This window comes from Silurus aristotelis (genome assembly GCF_946808225.1).
Source record: "Silurus aristotelis genome assembly, chromosome: 2".
Classification (NCBI taxonomy): domain Eukaryota; kingdom Metazoa; phylum Chordata; class Actinopteri; order Siluriformes; family Siluridae; genus Silurus; species Silurus aristotelis.
In genome coordinates this window covers 12991265-13013052 of record NC_139575.1, presented here as the reverse complement: position 1 = coordinate 13013052, position 21788 = coordinate 12991265, and the positions used below count along the sequence as shown (strand labels likewise).

The 21788-nt window shown below is 38.2% G+C and overlaps 1 protein-coding gene across 8 annotated transcripts in view; it reads left to right on the top strand.

Annotated features, from left to right (window-relative positions):
• Positions 1-21788, top strand: part of lpp (LIM domain containing preferred translocation partner in lipoma) — a 244430-nt gene that overhangs the window by 76865 nt on the left and 145777 nt on the right. For 5 of the 8 annotated variants that reach the window (XM_083569446.1, XM_083569443.1, XM_083569444.1 and 2 more), the window contains one exon: positions 67-116. The exons of the other annotated variants lie outside the window; for them this stretch is intronic. The gene's annotated coding sequence lies outside the window, so the exon portion shown is untranslated. The remainder of the gene's footprint in view (positions 1-66; positions 117-21788) is intronic. 8 annotated transcript variants of the gene reach the window in all.

Genomic DNA, 21788 nt, shown 5'->3' with positions numbered 1-21788 from the left:
ATTGTCTTTTTGTTAACCTGCACACTATAATGTATCTCTCTATCTTCTCTTTCTTTTTCTCTCTAGTTAGTTGCTGGTGACTCATCGCTGTCCATCAAAGAAACAAAAAAAGTCTTGTAAGTCTCACCCGTCTTTCTCTCCATTGACCTCATTTTTTCCTTCTCTATTCTTCATCTTACTTCTCTGTCTGTTCTTTTCTTCTCTTTTTTCACCTCTTAATCCTCATTTCCTGTCATCTCGTCACTCCTTTGTCCTCCTCTTCGTTTATACTCCTATATAATCCCTCTTTACCATATACCCTCGTCTTTTTCTCGTTTTCCTCAAATCTCTCATCTTTCCCTAATGAGTTTTCCATTTTTTCCTCCTCCTATTCATCTGATGATTGAGTTTTGTCTTTAGCCGAGGGGTTTTTACTGTTGCTTTCTGTGGTTCACTCACAACTACATTAAGCGAACTCCTCATTTCTAGAGTGAGATAGGACGAAAATGACAAAGACAGGAAAAAAGAGGGAGACATGCAGATGATGATACTGAGTATCAGAGAGACCAACAGGCTTTCCTTTTCCTCTGTGCTTTCATTCTGTGTGTTACTCTGTGTGACAGGGATGCTTAAACTTGTCATATAGAGCAGGGTTGGGACGAAATATTGATTTCCTGATAAGGAAATAATGAAATAAATATAATACTGCTCTTTTTTTTTTTTTTTTTTTCTTTTTTTTTTTTTTCTTTTTCAGCTGCACAACATAAGTGAGTCATTTAATAAGCTTGCTGGCGGCTGGATGCTCGAACCTAGTACAGCAAATGACAAATTCAACACATGTTCTTTTCTTGGCAAACATCAACCAGTGTGCCTTAAATCACCGTACTAGTTTTTTCTGGTCTTGGCAGATCAATATTGGAACAGAACGAGCCTAATTCACGTAAAGAGATCAGCATCTGCATTTTGCTTAGTTCTTATTTACAGATATGCTCGTTAAACCAAGAGTCCCACATTTTATTCTCATCATATCCTCTGTACTAGTTTAGATTGTAGCCCAGATGCAGACGGCTTGTCACATTTCATTTAGACACCCATACCATATGTTACCTTGATCTTTCCTGACTATGAAGAAAATAAAAACAACGCCTTATGTCATTTTACAGCTTTTTGCTCTGACGTATGGCCCTTTCCCTCAGCATTAACAAGGCAGATCTGTTTGGATAATATTAGAAGCGAAAAAAGCCTTTACAAGCAAACTTAATTGAGAAGTAGACAACCTTTCCCCTGACCCAGCAACACACACAGACACACTTGGGAAAATGTGTAAAATGCATTTTTTACTAAACATTTTTTATTATTTTTTTGCTGTATGAGGAACTCCTGTGTTCTTACCAGCACCGTGACTGTTATATGTATTGAATGTGGTAAGCTGTGTGTATGGGTATGTTTGGTGCAGGAATGTTACATGTGCTTGCTAATAGGTTAAAGTGTACTTGCAAATTATGTTATAATTTTTTTATTGTTAAATAATAAAAGTAAATAGTAATAAAATCACTTTTTCCCCCCTTGTAATTTTTACAGGAGTTACCTGTTAGCTAGAATTTAGACCTATAAACCTTAAAGTGAAATTATTTGGACACATGTTTGACCTGGCCATGAGATTTGTATTTGTTTTTAAAAAATCATATTCCACATTTAATCCCCATTTGCGTTTATAATAACCTCCACTCTTCTGGGAAGATGTTTCACTAGATTTTGGAGTGTGCTTGTGGAATTTGTACTCATTTAGACACAGGGACATTAGTAAAGTCACTAAAGTCAGAGTGAGAAAGCCTGGGGTGTAGTCAGCATTCCAATTCATCCATCTTCATGGAGCTCACTTTGTGCACAGACATTGTCATGCCGGAACAGTTTCGGGTCTCCTAGTTCAAGTAAAAAGAAAATTCAATGTTACAGCATCTAAAGATGCCCTATATACAATTGTGTGAATCCAACTTCGTGGTAACAATTTGGAGAAGAACCACATATGGCTAGAAAATTGCCCAATACATTTGTCTATATAGTATCATACATGGTATGAAATAACACAGTTGATGTTTGTTTTTTTATTTGGCTGATGCAGAGTGTAACTGAACTTGAAGGTTACGAGTTTATTAGTGTGTGGTGATGCGGGGATTGAATGAACACCACTAAATGATTGCACTGAATCAGTGTCATTTAGCCTAGCATTTTGAGTTGGCTCAGTTGAGAAAGGTCAGAAGGTCATATGTTTGAATTTTAGCTCTGCCAAGTGGGTCTTTGAGAACGGACTTTAACCTTCAGATCAGTCATAACCTCATTATTATTTTTTCTGTGTGAGATATTACAGTATTTTAAGCCCAGGTTGCTAGTAAATGACTAAAATCAATAGTATTTATATATTTTTTTATATATGTATTTATTTATCTATTTACTCACTTGCTCGTTTATATAGTTTTACATATAGAGCCTCATAATAAGGGTTTACACGAGTGTGTCAATAAGTCAAGTCAAGTTTATTTGTATAGCGCTTTTCACAACAGACATTGTCTCAAAGCAGCTTTACAGAAATCAACAGTCAAGGTGAATGCTGTGTATTTATCCCTGATGAGCAGACTGTGGCGAGGAAAAACTCCCTTAGATGTTATAAGGAAGAAACCTTGAGAGGAACCAGACTCAAAAGGGGAACCATCCTCATTTCGGTGACATCAAGAGTTTGATCATAAATCTTTCAACAATACAGAACACTGGAAAGTGAGAACTAACATGAGCACTGGAGTATAAGATTATAAGTAAATTTCCTTTCTACAGTCTTTGGTATAAAAGTAGATGCTACTGAGCTTAACATTTGTGATCATCACAGATCCAGCATCAGCTTCTCCATGCCAGAGCCTTTAAACACTCCAGGAGGTCCAATGTCAAACTCCACACATGCAGTGGGATCCAATTGGCACTGGTACATCTCTAGATGGTTCAGGATGTTTGCGAGTTTGGCATCTACTTCTTTAAAGTCCATAATCTTCATGAGGTGGGAATACTAATTGTCAAATGTTTAAGAAATTGACTAATTGTCAAATGTTGGTGGTTACAGGCTGCATTTGTTTTAAATGAAACACAGGAAAACATGCTGCAGCTGCTGTCAGAGCTCGCTGTGACAATTCTTTTTGGGGGGGGGGGGGGACACACACACACATTGCCGAGGAATGCTGGTAATTTAGATAAAAAAAACGTCAGAAAGCAGTACACCAAATATTTAAATATGGTTTAAATAATTTTGTGACAAATTTGCATAGTAGTTTTATGTGAAGTGCCTGTCCTTAAGGTGCATCGCAGGAAGGTCTCAACATACCGGATCCTAATAAGCTAATTAAATGGATTATTTGTGCATTGGATTGCTGATGATATAATATGCAGCATTTGTCTGACTAACTATATAAATAACATTATTGGGACACTTGGCTTTTTTTTCAGCAATATGTGGATCATCCAGAAACTGTTACCACAACGCTGGAGGCACAATTGTATGTGATACCTTTGGATTTGGGAACAATATCCCTTCACTTGGTCTAGGAGACCCAAACTTGATTCAGCATGACAATGCCCCTGTGCACAAAGCCAGCTCTATGAATATATGGTTTAATTGGATCTTGATTGGCCAGCTATAGAGCTCTCACCTCAACCCCACTGAACACCCTTTGAATAAAAAAGCAAATCAAATCACCCAAAAAAGAGGAAAATTTGGGTTTGTCAAATTTTTATTTTATTTTATTTGAATAACATGCATATTCTGACACCCCAGCTTTGTAAGAAACCATAAATACAGGGTGTCCCAAAAGTCTTTTTCATATTTAGGGGAAATTAACACTTTTTTTTTTTTTAGCCAATTGTAATTTTATTTACAAAACACCCTCTTCTTGATTGCCATTTCTTGTGAACGCAGAGTTGTGTCTCACACACACACATGATGAACTTGTGGTAAAACATCTGCTGTTGTACATGAAATTGTGCTGCATCTTCTTCTGGACCACCAATATGGTATTTTTCAAAAGCATTCTTAAAATCTATCCGGGGAAATCTTCTAAGAGGTTTTTGAAGAGCTTTGTGTTGTTGTGAAACAGATAAAGGGTGAATTTATTTTGTTTGTAATCAGATAGTGGCTGTCAAAATGCCCAGAGGTTCTCCGTTTTCACTTTTTGATGGTAAACCGAATGTAAAGTATGATTACTTGCGGTCGGGACGCGTACATAGGAAAATTATTTCAGTTCAGGAAACCTGCCAAGCGTTTGCTTAAACACGGGTACATTGTGTATGTTTGGGAGCGTATCATTATCATTTTTCTAAAAAAAAAAAAAAAAAAAGACAGTAGAGGCAGAGACCTGAAGGCACTTTCATTACAGCAGATACATTAATGTTTCACTATGTACCAATAGCATGAAAATGTGTCTCTCATCCTAATTGATTAGCAGAGTAGGCTGGAGGGGGAGCTGGAGGAAGAGGGTGGGAGGTGGTGGCAGTAAAGGGGCACATTGTTCACGGTGATGGGAATTTCAGCAGATGACAGAAGCATAGACAATCTAACCCTCAAACAGCACTTCTCTCAAAATCCTCCCCCCAAAACTCCAGTAACAGGCTTTAGCGTGCATGCTTATTTTTTATATAATTTTTTTTTTCGATTGATCTGCCGAGACTATAAGTGCAAGCAGAACAAATCCGCATAATTATGGCCTCTGGAGGCAAGCCACAGCCATGCGGTTAGTCTCGAGCGTGTGTGCTCAAAACACAATCCACGCAAATAATCACCAAAGTGAGAAGAGTTCCTCACAAGCCCTTTACCCTGAACACGTTCATCAAGCTACAGAAACTTACTAGTTAAGCAAGAACTCTTTTGGTAGAGAGACAGGTTTTTCTTGAGCACAGCACAGGTGAGCTCTTAAATGCACACATACACCAACACACACACACACATACACACACACACACACACACACACACATACACACTGTAGCAGTACAGATGGTCTGTAGCCCAAGTGGGAACGTGAGCTGTTACTTGCTGATTGTGCAGCATTGAACAGCTTTCCTGAGAACGCAGCTCTTCCCAGGTGTGATCTTTCTCATCCGATCTTTTTATTTATTTTTTTATTCCTCCTACACAGGAACAATCATACCTGCTAATCAAAATCATGCCTGATGTTATGCAGAAGTCCTCAAATCTGCTCGATTCCTCATTCAAACCTCTTGGAGCCCCCCCATAACCTGCCATTTTTTTCTTTTACACTGGCATTTATGTGACAGATGATTTTATCGGAAACTCTTTAAGTAGCAGATTTTTATCCCAGAACAGAGCTGACCACTTGAGTGTTAGGTGTCTAGAGTGACTAGCAGGCTAGGGATTTTGATTAAACCCTTTTGGTCACTTGCACCTTAACCACTGAGGTCAATGACATGATGAATTATAGTGTGTGTGCGTGTGTGAGAGACAGTGAGAGCAAGAGAGAGCACGAGAATGAGCTGACAGTTACAAGTTGGGTAGCAGTTATTCTTCACCTGAACAAAAATACAGAAATGTCATCTAATCGGCTTAGGTGTGAGCACTGTACCTGCCTTGTGACGTTTTTTTCAATTTGCACATGTCAGATTTATAGGCCAGTGAAACGCTGCTCCACAATGATGACTAAAAATAATAAATAATTTTATAATAACAGTTAAATAGACTTACAGAATTATTACATTATCAAATATCTGAGGTAACTGATTGATCAAATAGGGCATCTTTTATTTATTTATTATCAATCACATGCTGTAATATATAACTTTATTTTAGTGATTTGGGGTAAGTGAGTAAATTATTAAGAAGATTGCAAAACACTATTCAGGTTGCTATTCATTTGTAGTAGAGGTTTGTATCTTGTGAGACCCAACCCAAAAGTTGCTCACTTGCTCAATTACTTTACTCATTTTGTAAAATCTATATTCTGGTCAAGGTTACACAAGTTAAATAGATTGGCAAAATTTTTCATGAATTGTGTGAGAAAACATCACAGGATTGGTTGGTTGTATTGGTCGGTTGTCAGAAGCAGGTGGGATTGGGTCTAACAAAGCAGAGCTGTAACTTTAGAATAATGAGAATAGTGCAAAGAAATTCCTATAAATCTGTGTCTTGTAAACATTTGCTAACCTTTCCTGCAGCATCCTCCATCTCATGACTGACAGAAAGCAGACTTTTTTTTACATGCTGCGCTGAGTTCCTTTATGTTGTTTTTATGAACTTGATGATGTTTTTTGAAACCTTGATTTTCTTTGGAATATTCATTTATTCGAGAGCACAAACAGGTTCGTGGTTTATTTCCCAGAGGAAATATGTCCACATTCAGAATCCACTGTATGTTTGTTTAAACAAAGACACTTTTTCTGTTTTTGGGTTGTACAATTCTAGCCTGTATACATTGAGGAAGAATCCTTGAGAGGAAACCGGACTGAAAATAGAGCCTGTCCTTTTTTCTCTCGCAAGATTATAAATCTATATTATGATATAGTTGTTCACTATAAAAGATGATTAATATGATGAAAAAAGTGCCTTGGATAAGCAAAGTTTTTAGAATTACAGCAACAGGTCTCAAATCTGTACTTTCCAGATGAGATTGTATACTGATGTAAGTAAAATTTGGGCATAAACTGGTTTTAGGAAGTGCACATCTTTATGGTATACCTGCAGAAGACATAATGCCAAGCGAGGTCTTGAGCAAACACATTAGGAAGTATCTGCATCTATGAGGCAGTAAAGGCAGAAGGTCATAACGAGTAGATAAATCAGGACGTGTAAAGTTTTTCATGCTTTTTCTTTATATTTCACTCATTATCCTTGTTTTAAACCAGTTTAGAGCTTTTTCTTGTAAGACTGCATTGCTTGTAAGAAGCGATGCTTCTTACTCACATGAACAGTCAAATGTCTAAAACTAGTTAAGAATTGTAATCACAAATAAAATGAGTCATTGTTCACCTTTATAATCCAAACTGTGTGCTTTTTCATGTATATATTTCCTCTTTCAAATTTTGCCTCTAAAGTAAAGAGCAGCATCACACGCATATTGTATGTGTTAATGCGAAATGTCTTGGGTCAGCATGCACTTTTACTTTGCAATTATCTAGATTTAAAATTCTTCGACCATTTCAGTACTACAAGCTGTTTTTCATCGGATGTGACTCATGAAGTACATGTTATTCCCGTCATTATTTCTGATTTATTCCAGCATGGTTATTCAGTGAAAAGCCAAACGGTGAATACTCACGGCAGCCATTACTAGCTCGGCTGCAGGGTCATTTAACTCGACATGAGGCAATGACGCAGGAGTTACCATAACAACACCTACCCCAATACCTTAATAGTGGGAGCTAAAGGAACTATATCTTAAAAATATAAATGTTTTATGAATCATTTTAGAAAAATTGCTCTGTTTTTTGTTTCCGAAGCAACAGGTTTTGCACGTACTCACTCTGTTGTTGTTTATTGTGATGTAATGAGGGTGTTTTGTCTAATAATGGCTTCCTCTATGCTATCACACACATCCCAAGTGGAGATCTCTAGAGATCTCACGTCACTTGCTGATGGATTTTGACAGTAGTTGCTGGTATTGACTCAGCATTTCTGTTATTCTCTAAGCCTTTCTCTGTCTGTCAGTCTTGCTTCCTTTCTCATGTCGATAAAAAAAAAAAAAAGACGAGCGTCCACCAGAAACGTCAGCACTTTAAATGTTTTTCGAGCCAATTCACAGAGTGCTTTTTTTTTTTTTTTAAGTGGATTGAGGGAGAAGTGATTGTGTTTTTGGCCGTGTTCCTTCACTCGCCGGCTCATTCAGTAAAAAACCCCGGGCTTTTAAGGGCCATTTTGGGCCTCAGGGAAGCACGTTAGATTAGCTACTCCACATTAAATCCCGACCGCTCCAAGAGGTGTGAGGAGTCACCAGATACCCATTCAGTTCAAGAACTCAAGCTGCACATGAAAGTGATCTTTCACATATCTCTGTCAGTCCCTCTTTACTTTCACTTTCAGCTGAGCTCTTGTCTAATTTGGACACCTGAATGTGTTTTTTTTCCCCTGTATTTGTTTTGAATTCTGGATTTAAACCTGCTGATCATTATCCTGCATAGCCTTCTTGTATTTATCTTTTAAGAGAGTTTTTTTCCATATTGAAGTATGTTTTTATTGGGTTTGAAGTGAGACCAGATTATATCCCACAAAGACTTTTATCTCATGATCGAACAGCGAGACCTACTGCCATGCTGATTGTTCCTCTTAATCAGAAATATCAGTGGAACCATTTTGCTTCATCTTATTTGCTCTGAACTGGTGATTTCAATTCCTTCACCTGCTTCCACTACTGTATATTAACAAGAAAGCAGATTTTTATCCTTCTATTTTACTTCCCATGCATCGATACTTCAAAAGACATACCTTCAATAATTAATGAAGGCTAAATTGTTTGCTTTCCTACATCCTATTGCATGCCATACTAAAGGTGCAATGTGCAGGTTTTTTTTTTTTTTTCTAGATTCTGATTGGCCCAATGATGATGATTTTCTAAATTTTGTTGAACAGCAACTTTGACAACACATTTGGCTTGAGGGCAAATCCCAGGTTTTTGTTCTCAACTAATGCATCATTGTTATTATTGTAGCAACTTTGACAGGTAAGGACTTGTGTGATAAATGCTTTATATAAATAAAGTATGGAATTCTTATGGTGAAGTTTTTTTTGTTGTTGTTTTGAGGTAATTTTTTTAGCATTTATGGAAGAAGTCTTCATTGACAAAGTGTTGCACCTTTTTTTCGTGTTTTTTTTTGGACTTAGCTTTTGTAAGAAAAAGTAAAGATAGTGCTTCTATGATGAAATTTTTATTAAACTGTTAACCTCGTCAATTATTATTGGTATTAGCAATGATTAGGGTGGATTCTTTTTCAATCACTTCATATTGTTTTATTCGTTACCTTTTAGAAAATGTTGATAAATGTGGTGTATCTGAGCTGTTGTGAGTCACTGTGGAAATCTTATAATAGTAATATTATATATATTATAACAATATCAGATAACTAAATGCATTGTGGTTAGGCAACCAAATTCATAGATCATAAAATACTCATTGATGGTGACATGGTGTGTTCATTTTTGCTAGCTCACGAACACTGCGTTGGCACATGGAAAGCACTAAGAGCTGTGTTAAGAGTGTCTACTTTACTATTTACTACTATTTAGAATGAAATCTGTGGATTTTGGATGCTTCACTGACTTGGATGCCCCAACCATTAGATGAATCTGTATGGTGAAGAAAAGCACAGTTTATTTTACATTTAGTTCTTAAATAACTTTATTTAGATTGTTTTGCAGTGGAAAAATCCAAATTATACAAGGTAGAAAAGGGTGGATTGAAGTATTTTTAAGCAGTTAAGGGACACTTTTGATGTTCTGAATTAGGACAGGGCAGGAATTCACAAGATTGTCATAATCAATCTATGTCCTCAGTGGACTTTAATATTCTCATTAGATTTGTTACAACTATTTATAATTAGTAAGAGACTGGATATAACTAAACATGGAGGTCAACATTATAACTTGGATATCTTGCGGTATTTAGTGTGGCATAGGAATATTTGAGTCTTTGACATATTGGATTGGAATATTGTGGCTTGGGGGCTTTTGGTTTTTGCTGCTTGTTGATACCATGTTTTGCTGTAAATGGTAAATTGTTCCTGCACTCATTTGTAGCAGTTGTTGAGATTTCATTGATGGTTGGTTTTAGGCTTTTATCCTTCCTGCTCTAGTTATGGCTCTGTACTCGGCTGCCTTTTTATTGTATTTTTTTCTTGCCGACCTGGTCAGTGCTAAGTGCACTACAGTCTGTTTTTGTTGTCTGAATATTTTTCTCTGGCCTTTTTCTTTTGTGCTTTGACTTGGGTTTTTTTTTTTATTTTAATAGGCATACTTACTGCAGGATTATAGGCAAAGCTTAAATGTGTAGGTTGTTAAAGCTGACAGACTGCAAGATTAAGCAAGTTACGGCTGTTATAATGCCAGCTCTAAGAGCACATTTTATATTTACTCATTTGGCATAGAATTGGAAATGATCTGAGCAGATTCAGGTTAAGGGCCTTGCTCAAGGGCCCAATAGAGTTGATTTGGCAGGGCTGGGACTAGAACTAACAAACTTATGATTAGATGCTTTAAAAGCTTAAAGCACTGATCCATCTCAGTGAGCTGTCCATATGTGTTATAAATGCTGACTGACATAAATGGAGAGACAGAGAGATGACTGTATTGCATTACTAGTAATCAAATCACTCAAACACTGTCTGACACTTTTATATACGTATGTTGTACATACGATACATATGGGATATTTTTAGGACAGCTCACTGGGGGGTAGTTTAAAGTCTAGTTAATGTGTAGTGCATGTAGGGTAAATGCAGGGGATTATGGAGGGGAGTAGCTAAAAGCAGCCAACTATGAGTGATTTCTTTTTTTCTTTTTCTTTTTTTTAAATGAATACTCCGGTAATCAAAAATCAACCAGTTTTCATTTTATTGGTCATTTGGCCTCAAAAACCCGTTACTTAAAGAAATCTCAGGCTTGGTGTACTGGAGGAGTTTTCACTCTGCTAGAGCAATGGTGCTGAAACAACAGTAGGGGAAAAAACAGATTGTAAAAAGAGGGAAGAAAGGACCACTGAAGCTCACACAGCCCCCACTCCGTTTTACACAGGGAATGTTGTTGCAACAAGTCAGCATAATTAATTTATTATGGTGTTTGTCACCATGGGGTTGTTCATTCCATTAACATTAAACCTGCCTCCATTAGCAGTGCGAGGCTGAAGATTTCATATTCATCCACGGCTTGCCTCTAGCACGGGTTTAGCGATGCGTTAACATTTGGCTTGGTTAGAAAGTTTGAAAGTTCATCCACTCCTCTAAATCTTGAACTAATGGATTTTTTTTTTTTTTGTATTTCAAAATAAAGAGAACGTATGAATTGTTTAGGCTGAAAGGATCACATCAGCTCCCATTAGGCTTTCTGCAGGTGATCTTAATCGAGCAAATGATATAAAAGTAGATGAGGTGCTGCGTGACCGATAGGCAGGGGGCTATGCATCATCTCTCCAGGCTGCATCGTTATCAATATCCCATATTAACACGCCGTTACATTCAGACTCCTGAGGAGCCAGATTCCTTAATAGTTTGATGTAAAAGCATGCCTTTCCTCATGGTGTGAAGTTTAAAGGTAAGATTGAGATAAAAACACATTTTATTTTCTTATTGCTAATTAGGGCTGCAACAAAAGCAGAATAAATCTGACAAATTGGTAATTAAATTAATTTTAAAAAGAATAAAAAAAATTTCATTATAAACACTTCAGTAGTCAAGATTTCATATTTTTCTATGGTTCATTATCTACATATGAATTAAACATAGGAGCAAAATCAAGAGGTATATAGTCTGTCTCTCTGGGACAGGGACAAAAGGGATGGGTGACAAGGGAGACTAAGTTTATTATTATTAAGTTTATCCATGCACACCACTGCCGTACATTTTGGCTGATTTTCAAATATAAAAACCATGGTCAAAGTGATGACATTTTTAACATGGCACTAGGGCTTCATATTTCCTGTTAGTACTGCTTGACTTAATTCAAAAAGGCAGGGAAAGGCCCATTATGACTGTACCCTCATCTGGTACAGGCAGCTGCTGGTTCCTTAGATCTGGCTGCATGAGCTGCCAACCTATTTCTTGCATAATCAAGGCGTGCTCTCTTAGACTTTGCAAGGAAATGGGACAGTGGTTGACTACTGTCAAGGCAAAATGTGGACTGTTTCTGGGGACCAATGCATTTATGAGACCTACTGACATATTAGCCTGAGGCCCACATGTCATTCACTTACTACATGTAGTAACAAAGAGGCTGTGTTCCAGCAATGGAGGACTTGCACAGTCTTGGTTTGCCATGCAGGGTAACCAGTGACAACGGCTACATGCAAGAGGACTGGAAGCAGCTGGCAAGTTGGCAGTCATTAGTACAGTGATTTATTTATTTATTCATTCTTAATTTAGCCAAGAAAGTTCCTTTGTAATACAAGATCTCTTATACCAGGGAGTCCCAGCTAAGATGGCAGCACAAACAGTTTCAAATAAAAAACTATTTTACAGATGAAAACATGCAATACATAAAACTAGCACAGGAGAAATGGCAAGAGAGTAAAGACACAGAGGCCATGCCATGTTATCCATAACACGGTTCACTTCAAGCCAAGAATTCTGTAAAACAGCATCTTGTTTCCTTCAGCGCAGTTTATACAAGACCTTTTAGTGAATTAAAATAAAGAATTGTTTCTAAGGTGATAGCATTTTGCAACTCACTCCATGCCCAGGGAGCAGGTTAACTATGCAATGAAGGATTTTTAATGATGGCACTTTTTTCCCACCACCCACCTCAATTGACATTCTCTTGGCAGGCCGTGTGTACAAGGCATGCCAGTGGGAGAGCGACTCGGAAAATACCAAACTGTGAGAAGGCAGTACATCAGGAAACAATTTGCCAATTCCCTCCCACTAGCTAGTGCTCACCTATCACACAACAGCTAACAATTTAACTTATCGTATCTCACAGAGCGGGAAAAAACCTCGGGAAATTTCTTACAAATTTTTCTGCATAAATACATTTCCAGATGCCCACAAATGACTAGTGTTTCTCTGTTCGACAAAGGAGGGTGTAGCTGTGCCTCCCACACCCGGCCAATTTCGCTTTCTTTTGCTCCTGACCACAGATTATTGTGGCATCATCTTTAATGAAACTTGCAATCTTCTGACGGAAGGGTGACTGCTTTCCTGTTGCACCACTTCAGCCTCTTTCTGAACGGGGTCAAGCACTTCACTGTGTTCTTATTGTAGAAAAAGTAATGCAAAAAGAAATCTTTATAGATAGAGAACATCCGTAAAAGGACTACCTCAATATACAGCGGTCTCATTTCATATAATTGAAAAAAGCTGTGCCAAGCTCATTCGAAGAGTTACCCAACTAAAGCTTTTTTTCTTCTTTTTGTGATGATTCAACTGCATTTAAGACCTGGATATTGCTTACTCGATGAGACACAAGGACAAACATATTGCTATGAGTTCTCTCATGGTGTTCGGTACTGAATTTAGTATCATCCGCTAGTCCAGAGAGACTATTTTAGGAGATGACGGACTTGGCCTGGCATAAACAAAACGATAGCAGGGCAATGTGGCTGCTTGTAATGAAGCTGTTTTGATTAGAGTAATGATGCACTCTGGCAGCTTTCTCAGAGGATATTAACCACCAAGCTGTTTACCAGACACTGCCCCCCTGCTGCTGCTAGAGGGGAACAGAAAACAACATTTATTGGAGATAGAAGGTCTCTGACCATGTCACTCTTTAACTTGGTTGATGTTGGTTAACAGCCATTTTTTGGGCTTAGTTGTAGTTGCCAACTTTTTTTGCAACTGGTCAGCTGTTGGCTGTGCGGTCTTTAAGTGATTTTTTTTTTTAAGTGTGCAGAGCTCATTGAGATGTATCTATTCCACACTTATGTTTCATTTAAACATATATATCACAAGGACAACACAAATTCTCTGTTTATTTCTTCCTATAATCTAAGCACTTTGCTTTTATTATTCACAGCCCAAGGCTTTCTGTAAACCATTTGTAAGTGGTGATGTAAACACTTCATACAGTGTCATGTATATGAGAAGATTTGTGTATTTTGAAATGATCACTTTTGCATACTTTTATCTACAGTGCATAATTCATAGTTGAATATCCTAGTTTTTATTTTTTATAAATTTCTATAGGTGCATTGGGAGGCAAGGGACTGATACTTGCCGTTTCCGTAGCAGTTTTGTTACGGGGTCTGGTTGCTAGCCTAACACCAACCCTCCTCCTTTCGAAGCTGGTCATGGGACTGTTCATGGCAGAGCACTTTATCCCTATTCCCACAACCCATTATCCATGGGGGTTAAGGGCTTTGCCCAAGGGCCCTAGAGGGGCAGCCTGGTGTGGCCAGGACATGAACCCACAACCCCTGGATTCAAAGTCCAGTGCCACTAGAATTTGGTATATGGTTGTGATTGTACATACATTAGGTGATTGTGGAAAAATGCTTTTTTAGGATGGTATGTATGGTGTATTTGTGTGTTTGTGTTTGTATATTAGGGGTGTAACAGTACACAAACTATTTGTTTTTTAAGTCACGGTTCTGGTTAATTTCGGTACAGTTAGGGGGAAGAAATGCAAAACATAAAATTGCTTGTTGTTTTTTTTTATTAAAGCAGTTTATTATTATTATTATTAACATTTGTGATCAACATTTTAACAGTTTTTATTTTAAACAAAATGCATTCTTGGTTAATTAATATATAAAATAATATTTTATAATATTTCATAAAAAAAAAATTGAATTAATAAAATTAATGCAATACACTTTTCATTTTATTGATTAAATTGAGTAATCAGTTAAATTGTCAAAGATTAAATTAATTAAATACAATAAAATTAATGGAATTTATTTATTAAATAGTTAACAAAATAGTAAATAGTTTTTTTCGTCCTCTTTTTTTCGTCAGAGAGAAAGTTTGTCTGGCAAAACGTGTGTGTAGCGCACTGTACACATAAATACATCTGAGTTAGACTTTTTTATGCCTGCAGAGGAAGAGAAATTGATTTGATGTTGGACATACTTAAAAATTAATTTTCAAGAAAAGCTAGACATCGTGAGGAGGTCGGCCAACCCCGAAGCTAACTAGCTTGTCTCAGCCCGGGAAAGGGTTTGTTTTACACTTCCAGACCAGTGAATACAAGCGGTACCACTGGCTTACAGCCTCTGAGAAGCGGTGCAAATTATGAGTATGCAGCTCTGGTGGGTAGGTTGTATTTGATTTGATATTTTATGTCTTTGTCATGTTATTAGACAAATATTGATTCTGAACTGCTCCAGATGATGTAGGTGCACAGTTGTGGTTGTAGTGTAGAGGTTTGGAGCTTGCTTTAGTAAAATGGTATTCACCCTCCATATGTGAAATGACTCTCTCTCTGTAATGCCACGTGCTGTTATATTGCGTTTTTGTACAGTATTGATGGTTTCTATAATTGCGAGGTGATAGTGGTTGTATTAAGAGGTGGATTAAGGTGGGTAAATCCCCACTGAAGGCCCAGGTACCAAATGCACAGCCGGCACTGTACAGATGTTTATGTAAGTGTGTGTGTAAATATTTACATATACAATTTTTTAAACATATGATCTACTTAACTGTTTACTTATTTCAGCATACTTTAACAAATGTCTTCATTCCTTCCATCCTTCATTTATTTACTTCCTCGATATGTGGAATTGTCAGGATTTTCTTCTTTTAAGAGAAATTATTGAAGCTGTACATAAAGAATCCATAGTGCTAGCATTTGTCGCTAACCACCTCTAGCCGCTAACGCTAGCGCTATGGATTATTTAGTTTTTATGCATGCCCAAAACAAATCTTATTTCTGGTACAGAGTGAGTAGCCACAGTGACATTGTGCTAACTCTAGTTTCTTTTTTAAACCCCTGACATTGTTGTGTATGTTTTCAAGTTTAATACTAACCAAAAAAAAAAAAAAAACGCTAAAGTGCGAGGCCGAGACTAAAGAAACTTGTGGTCCGCCACTTAATACGTTCCTAAGGGGACTCAGACTTTAACTATGTTCTGCACATAAAATGGATTGCATTTTGTATGTGTACCAAACCGAAAGCCAAGTCATGCTACCTGTTAGTGGGTGGGATATATTAGGCAGCAAGTGAACATTTTGTTTTTAAAGTGTTAGAAGCAGGTAAAGTGGGCAAACGTAAGGATTTGAGTTTGACATGGGCCAAATTGTGATGGCTAGAAGACTGGGTTTTATCAAAAGTGGCCCAAGGAAGGAAAAGTGGTGAACCGGTAACAGGGTCATGGGCGACCAAGGCTCATTGATACACGTGGGGAGCGAAGGTTGGCCCGTGTGGTCCAATCCAATAGATGAGCTCCTGTAGCTTAAATTGCTGAAGGTTGCTGTGAATGCTGTTAACGTTTGATGGGTCAGGACTGTTTTGGCATCAAAAGGGTGACCAATACAATATTATGAGATGGTCAAAATCTTATGCCTGTACATTTCAGCAACAATTTTAGGATATCTTATCAAATGATAATACTATAGAAATTAAACTTGGATATATTTTAGAGTAGCCAATGTGCAGCTAGTGTAGCAGTCTAGATTTACTGTCCTCTGAAATGAACTCAACATATAGCCATTATTGTCTAAATAACTGGAAACAAATGTGAGTACACAAGTGAACATGTAAAAACGGTGTCCAAAATGTCAATATTTTGTGTTAGCACCATTGTTATCTAGCACTGATTTAATCCTCCTGGGCATGGAATTCACCAGAGCTGCACAGGTTGTTGCTGGGATCCTCTTCCACTACTCCATAATGACATCACAGAGCTGCTGGATGTTAGACAGATGGCGCTTCTCCACCTTTAGCTTACGGATGAACCGCAGGTGCTCAGTAGAGTTCAGGTCTGGAGACATACTTGGCCACTAAATCACCTTCACCTCCAGCTTTCTCAGCAAGGCAGTTGTCATATTGGTGGTGTGTTTGGGTTTGTTTTTCATGTCGGAAAATTGCCTTTCGGCCCAGATTCCAAAGGGAGGGCATCATGTTCTGCTTCAGAACGTCACAGTAGCTCCCCAGTACCAGCTCCGCAGCTCCCCAGTACCAGTAGCACTCATGCAGCCCCAGACAGTTATGCTACCACCACCATGCTACCACCACCATGCAGCCCCAGACAGTTATGCTACCACCACCATGCCTACAGTCAAGCATGGTGGTGGTAGCATAACTGTCTGGGGCTGCATGAGTGCTACTGGTACTGGGGAGCTGCGGTTCATTGAGGGAAACATGGATTTCAACAGTACATGTTGAAATCCATGTTTCCCTCAATGAACCGCAGCTCCCCAGTACCAGTAGCACTCATGCAGCCCCAGACAGTTATGCTACCACCACCATGCTTGACTGTAGGCAAGACACAATTTTCTTGGTACTCCTCACCAGTGCATTGCCACACATGCTGGATATGTCATGCCATCTGAGCCAAACAAGTTTATCTCCTCAGACCACAGGACATGGTTCCAGTAATTCAGACTCTTAGACAGATTGTCTTCAGCAAACTGTTTACAGGCTTTCTTGAGAGCCAGCTTCAGAATAGGTTTCCTTCTGGGAAGACGGCCATGCAAACCGACTTGTTGCAGTGTGCGGCGCATGGTCTAAGCGCCGACAAGCCTCTAAAGCAATGCTGGCAGCACTTATGCGGATTTTTTTTTTTTCACAGCACAAGGACTTAACTGTTTATGTATGCGTAATTAAGTTATCTTTGATCTAAATTATTGTGTAATATTTCAGACCTGCTGCATTGTCAGACCTTCAAACATAGTCTCTGTATATCCATACATTGATATGTTTGTATTCATGTTTGTTAAATTTATCTCCCTGTTTTCATTAATTTGATCGAGGATCTCTGGGAACTGAAAATGATTTTTTATTTTATTTTTTTTTTTTTTATGACATTTTATTTATTTATTTATTTATATTTGGGTTATATATTTTTTTTGGATATTTTAGCTTTTATGACTGGCAAATATGAGACTCATGACCAGCATGTGTGTACGGAAGTAAGTTGAACTCACTTCAAAATGCTTTACGCCAGTTTCAAGTAAACTTAAGATTTAGCTTATAAATGCACTTTAGAAGCACTCGGTTTTTATCTCTGATTAATTTTCTAAATTACCACATCAGATTTCCAATCTGGTCATACTCTATTTGTTTGGGCATGCAAGGTTTAATTGGAGCTATTTTAGGTTAAAGTTTGGTTTGTGTAGGCATATGCCGAAATGCCCTCTCACAGTCACTCTCAACTTTAATCTTATTCTCTTCTTCTTCCAGTCTCACAGACTATCTCTAAAGCTTAGGTTGTGTCAAGATGAAACCATTTAAATTAAACAAGTTCAAAAGGCAACGTTTACTATAATTGACACAGTGAAGAGCAACACGAAGGAACTTCTCCTGCCATTGCTTTTCCCTTCAATATTGATCATTTCAGATGTCAGATCAAAATATACAAAAATTAACCTCGCTTTTTTTCATCCCACCTCTACTTTATCATCTTCCTTTTAGATAAGTGCTCAGTTTCCTACTGAGATAAGACCTTCAAGTTGAAGGCACACAAAGTTATGACCACTCACATCGTCTGTGAAGATATACACTTGTACACAGCTGGAACGCCTCGCACGGTTCGGTTTCAGATGATAGCACTGTCTTTGATGTGGCATAAGATATAAAACACTCTAAAGACCACTTTCTCAGTAGTTTGAAATTGAATTGATTATATCCACAAGGTTGCTCGTTTTATAATATGAAGTGTTGACAGTCTCTGCTTTGTTTCACTCGTCAAATGACGACACGTATCTGATAAACAAGTCGGAAATAGTGGAAGCATTTCGATCGCTACACCGTTACTGAGTTTATTAGGTGCTAAACATCTGACACTTTTTTAAATGTAGTGTTTACAGACATGGACAAATGTGTTGGTACCCTACCGCACACAAGAGGAACCCACAGTTTTTTTCTGTTTTTTTATTTTTTAAGAATGATCTTGAAACAGACAAAAGTAAATGGCAGCTATTATTGTTTATTCCATATTTAATAAAAATCAGATGCTGCTTTTGATTCATGATTCAACAGAATATTTTTAATAATAAAACAAATGAAAACCGCATTGATAAATGTGCTGGTACCCCCAGAAAATAATCATAAATAATTAGATTATAGTCATGTTTCAGACTAGTTGTTTTCTTTCATGTCTACAATCCAGTCATTCATACACTTCTTCTTCTTTCGGCTGCTCCCATTAGGGGTCACCACAGCGTATCGTCCGTCTCCATACCACCCTGTCCTCTACATCTGCCTCTTTCACACCAACTACCTGCATGTCTTCCCTCACCACATCCATGAACTTCCTCCTTGGTCTTCCTCTTTTCCTCCTACCTACCTGGTAGCTTCATCCTCAGCATTCTCCTACCAATATACCCCATGTCCCTCCTTTGCACATGTTCAAACCATCTCAATCTGGTCTCCCTCACCTCGTCTCCAAAATGTTCTACCTGTACTGTCCCTCTAATAAACTCGTTTCTAATCCTGTCCATCCTCGTCACTATTGACAAAAATCTCAACATCTTCAGCTCTGCTACCTCCAGCTCCACCTCCTGTCTTTTACTCAATGTGACTGTCTCTAAACCATACAACATCACAGTTCTCACCACAGTCCTATAAACTTTCCTTTCACTCTTGCAGATACTCTTCTAGCACAAATCACTCCTGTCACTCTTCTCCACCCACTCCACCCTGCCTGCACTCTTTTCTTCACTTCTCTAACACACTCTCCATTACTTTGCACTGTTGACCCCAGGTACCTGAACTCCTCCACCTTCTCCACCTCTTCTCCCTGCAACCACACCACTCCACTGCCCTCCCTCTCATTCACACACATGTACTCTGTCTTACTCCTACTGACTTTTATTCCCCTTCTCTCCAGCGTGTACCTCCACCTCTCCAGGCTCTTCTCAACCTGCTCCCTACTCTTACCACAAATCACAATATCATCCGCACAACATCATAGTCCACAGAGACTCCTGTCCACTTCTCCACTTCTTCTTTCCCTGCCGTCTCTGTAGACGCCTTCCTCCTCTCCTACTCCTCTTTTGGCCAACAGTACCCCATTTCCACCGGTACCCTGTTGGCTAACAATACCTGTGGGGGGTCATTGGTAACCCGGGCCTCGACCAATCCGGTATGAAATTCTCATGCTTGATCCGCATATTTGATTTGGCGCATGTTTTACGATGGATGCCCTTCCTAACGCAACCCTCCCCATTTATCTAAGAGTGCACTGGCTTGTGCTACCCTAATGGCTGAGTTTGCAGAGATGTAGAAAAATATCTGAATTTTGCATAGTAGCTTATATGTTCAAGAGCAGTTCAAATGGCAGGATCTTTGTGTGTGTGTGTGTGTGTGTGTGTGTGTGTGTGTGTGTGTGTGTGTGTGTGTGTGTGTGTGTGTGTGCTGAATCCACTAACTGAGTGAAAAAAGCAGCAGGAGCCTGATTGAGGCCAATGACAGGTTGTGGCATTTTATGATGCATTTATTTTTCTACAGCCTCCAGGTCCTGGGTATCCAGCTGAATGTTTTAATTACACATTTTATGTTTTTTTTTTTCTCTCTCTCTTTTTCCACTATAATAAGGCCTGATTTCTAAAAGGGCTTTCTGATTTCATGCTGGGTTTTACACTATAAAAAAAGCACAAATAACAACATGCATGCTAAAGCATGAAGCTGTTAATTTAACCTTTTAGGCTCTGCTCTGCCTGATGGAAAAAATAATGATGAGTCAAACACATGCAGTTATTAATCATCATTTATTTTAATAGTTGAATAAGGCTATATCTCTATAGCAAAATTAGTTTTGATGTTGAGAATATAATAGTATTAAATTTTGAAATATTTACTGATGCATTATGTAAAAATTTGACATTTTGACTTGACTGGTGTGTAAGAGGAATCATGACTGTAAAGAGCATTCTGTATGTAAAGCATAAATATTAATGCACAAAAATGTTTATATAGAAATACTTCGGATACAAGTAGTGATACCATTGTTAATTGCTTGATGGTGCTGTATTTTATATATAATTCTGTGAAAAGTTGACTCTTGACTGGCATTTCTATTGCACAACGGGTCTCTGCTAATGCAGTTGCAATGGCATTTAATAGAAGAACATAATGTATAACAGTGTGTCAGCGCCGAAAAAAAGAAAGCAAGATTTTCAGTTCATATCCACCAATTTATAGAGACATGCGTTGTCATATTAATGAGAATCCAGCAAAGAACTGGTGCAAATGTTGAATTCAGAGTTAAAGAAAAAGGGCTGTATTGAAATAATAGAATGTGTGGGCTCATTTATGAGCTTCATCATACTTTTTTAGTCGGATTTGTCATTGGGATCATAATTAGAAATGTATCTGGACCTCACAGCAATTCTATTGATTTATTTGTTTGCTTTTTAGGGGAGATACTGTAGCTGGAAAATCAGGTCTCCCAATATGTATGTCCATATAGCATATGGCATAGGCCTTTTCAATAACTTTCTTTTCGGCTTCTCCCGTTAGGGGTCGCCACAGCGGATCCTCCGCACGTTTGATTTGGCACATGTTTTACGCTGGATGCCCTTCCTAACGCAACCCTCCCCAATTTATCCGGGCTTGGGACCGGCACTAAGAGTGGCTGGGGATGGTTCCCTGACCGGGAATCGAACCCGGGTCGCAGCGGTGGGAGCGCTGCATCTTAACCACTAGACCACCAGGGGACCTTTTCAATGCCAGCAACTATCTCCTAACCATAATCTTGGTAAACTGAAAATCAAAGTTTAGTGACTATTTTTTTTTTTTTTTGTAGAAATGTGAATCTGTGTGCCATAGACATGACCTAGAATTCTGATACAGTTTTGCTGCAAACAACTTTTGCTGGTAAAGTTCAGCTTTTATGCAACACTAACTATCAGTTGGGAGTCATGAGTGTGTTATTGGCTTTTCCTCATGTGCTCAGTCTTTCATGTGTGAGTGTAGTGTGTTTACAGGTCCAGGGTTTGGCAAAGAAAACAGAATGAAAGACT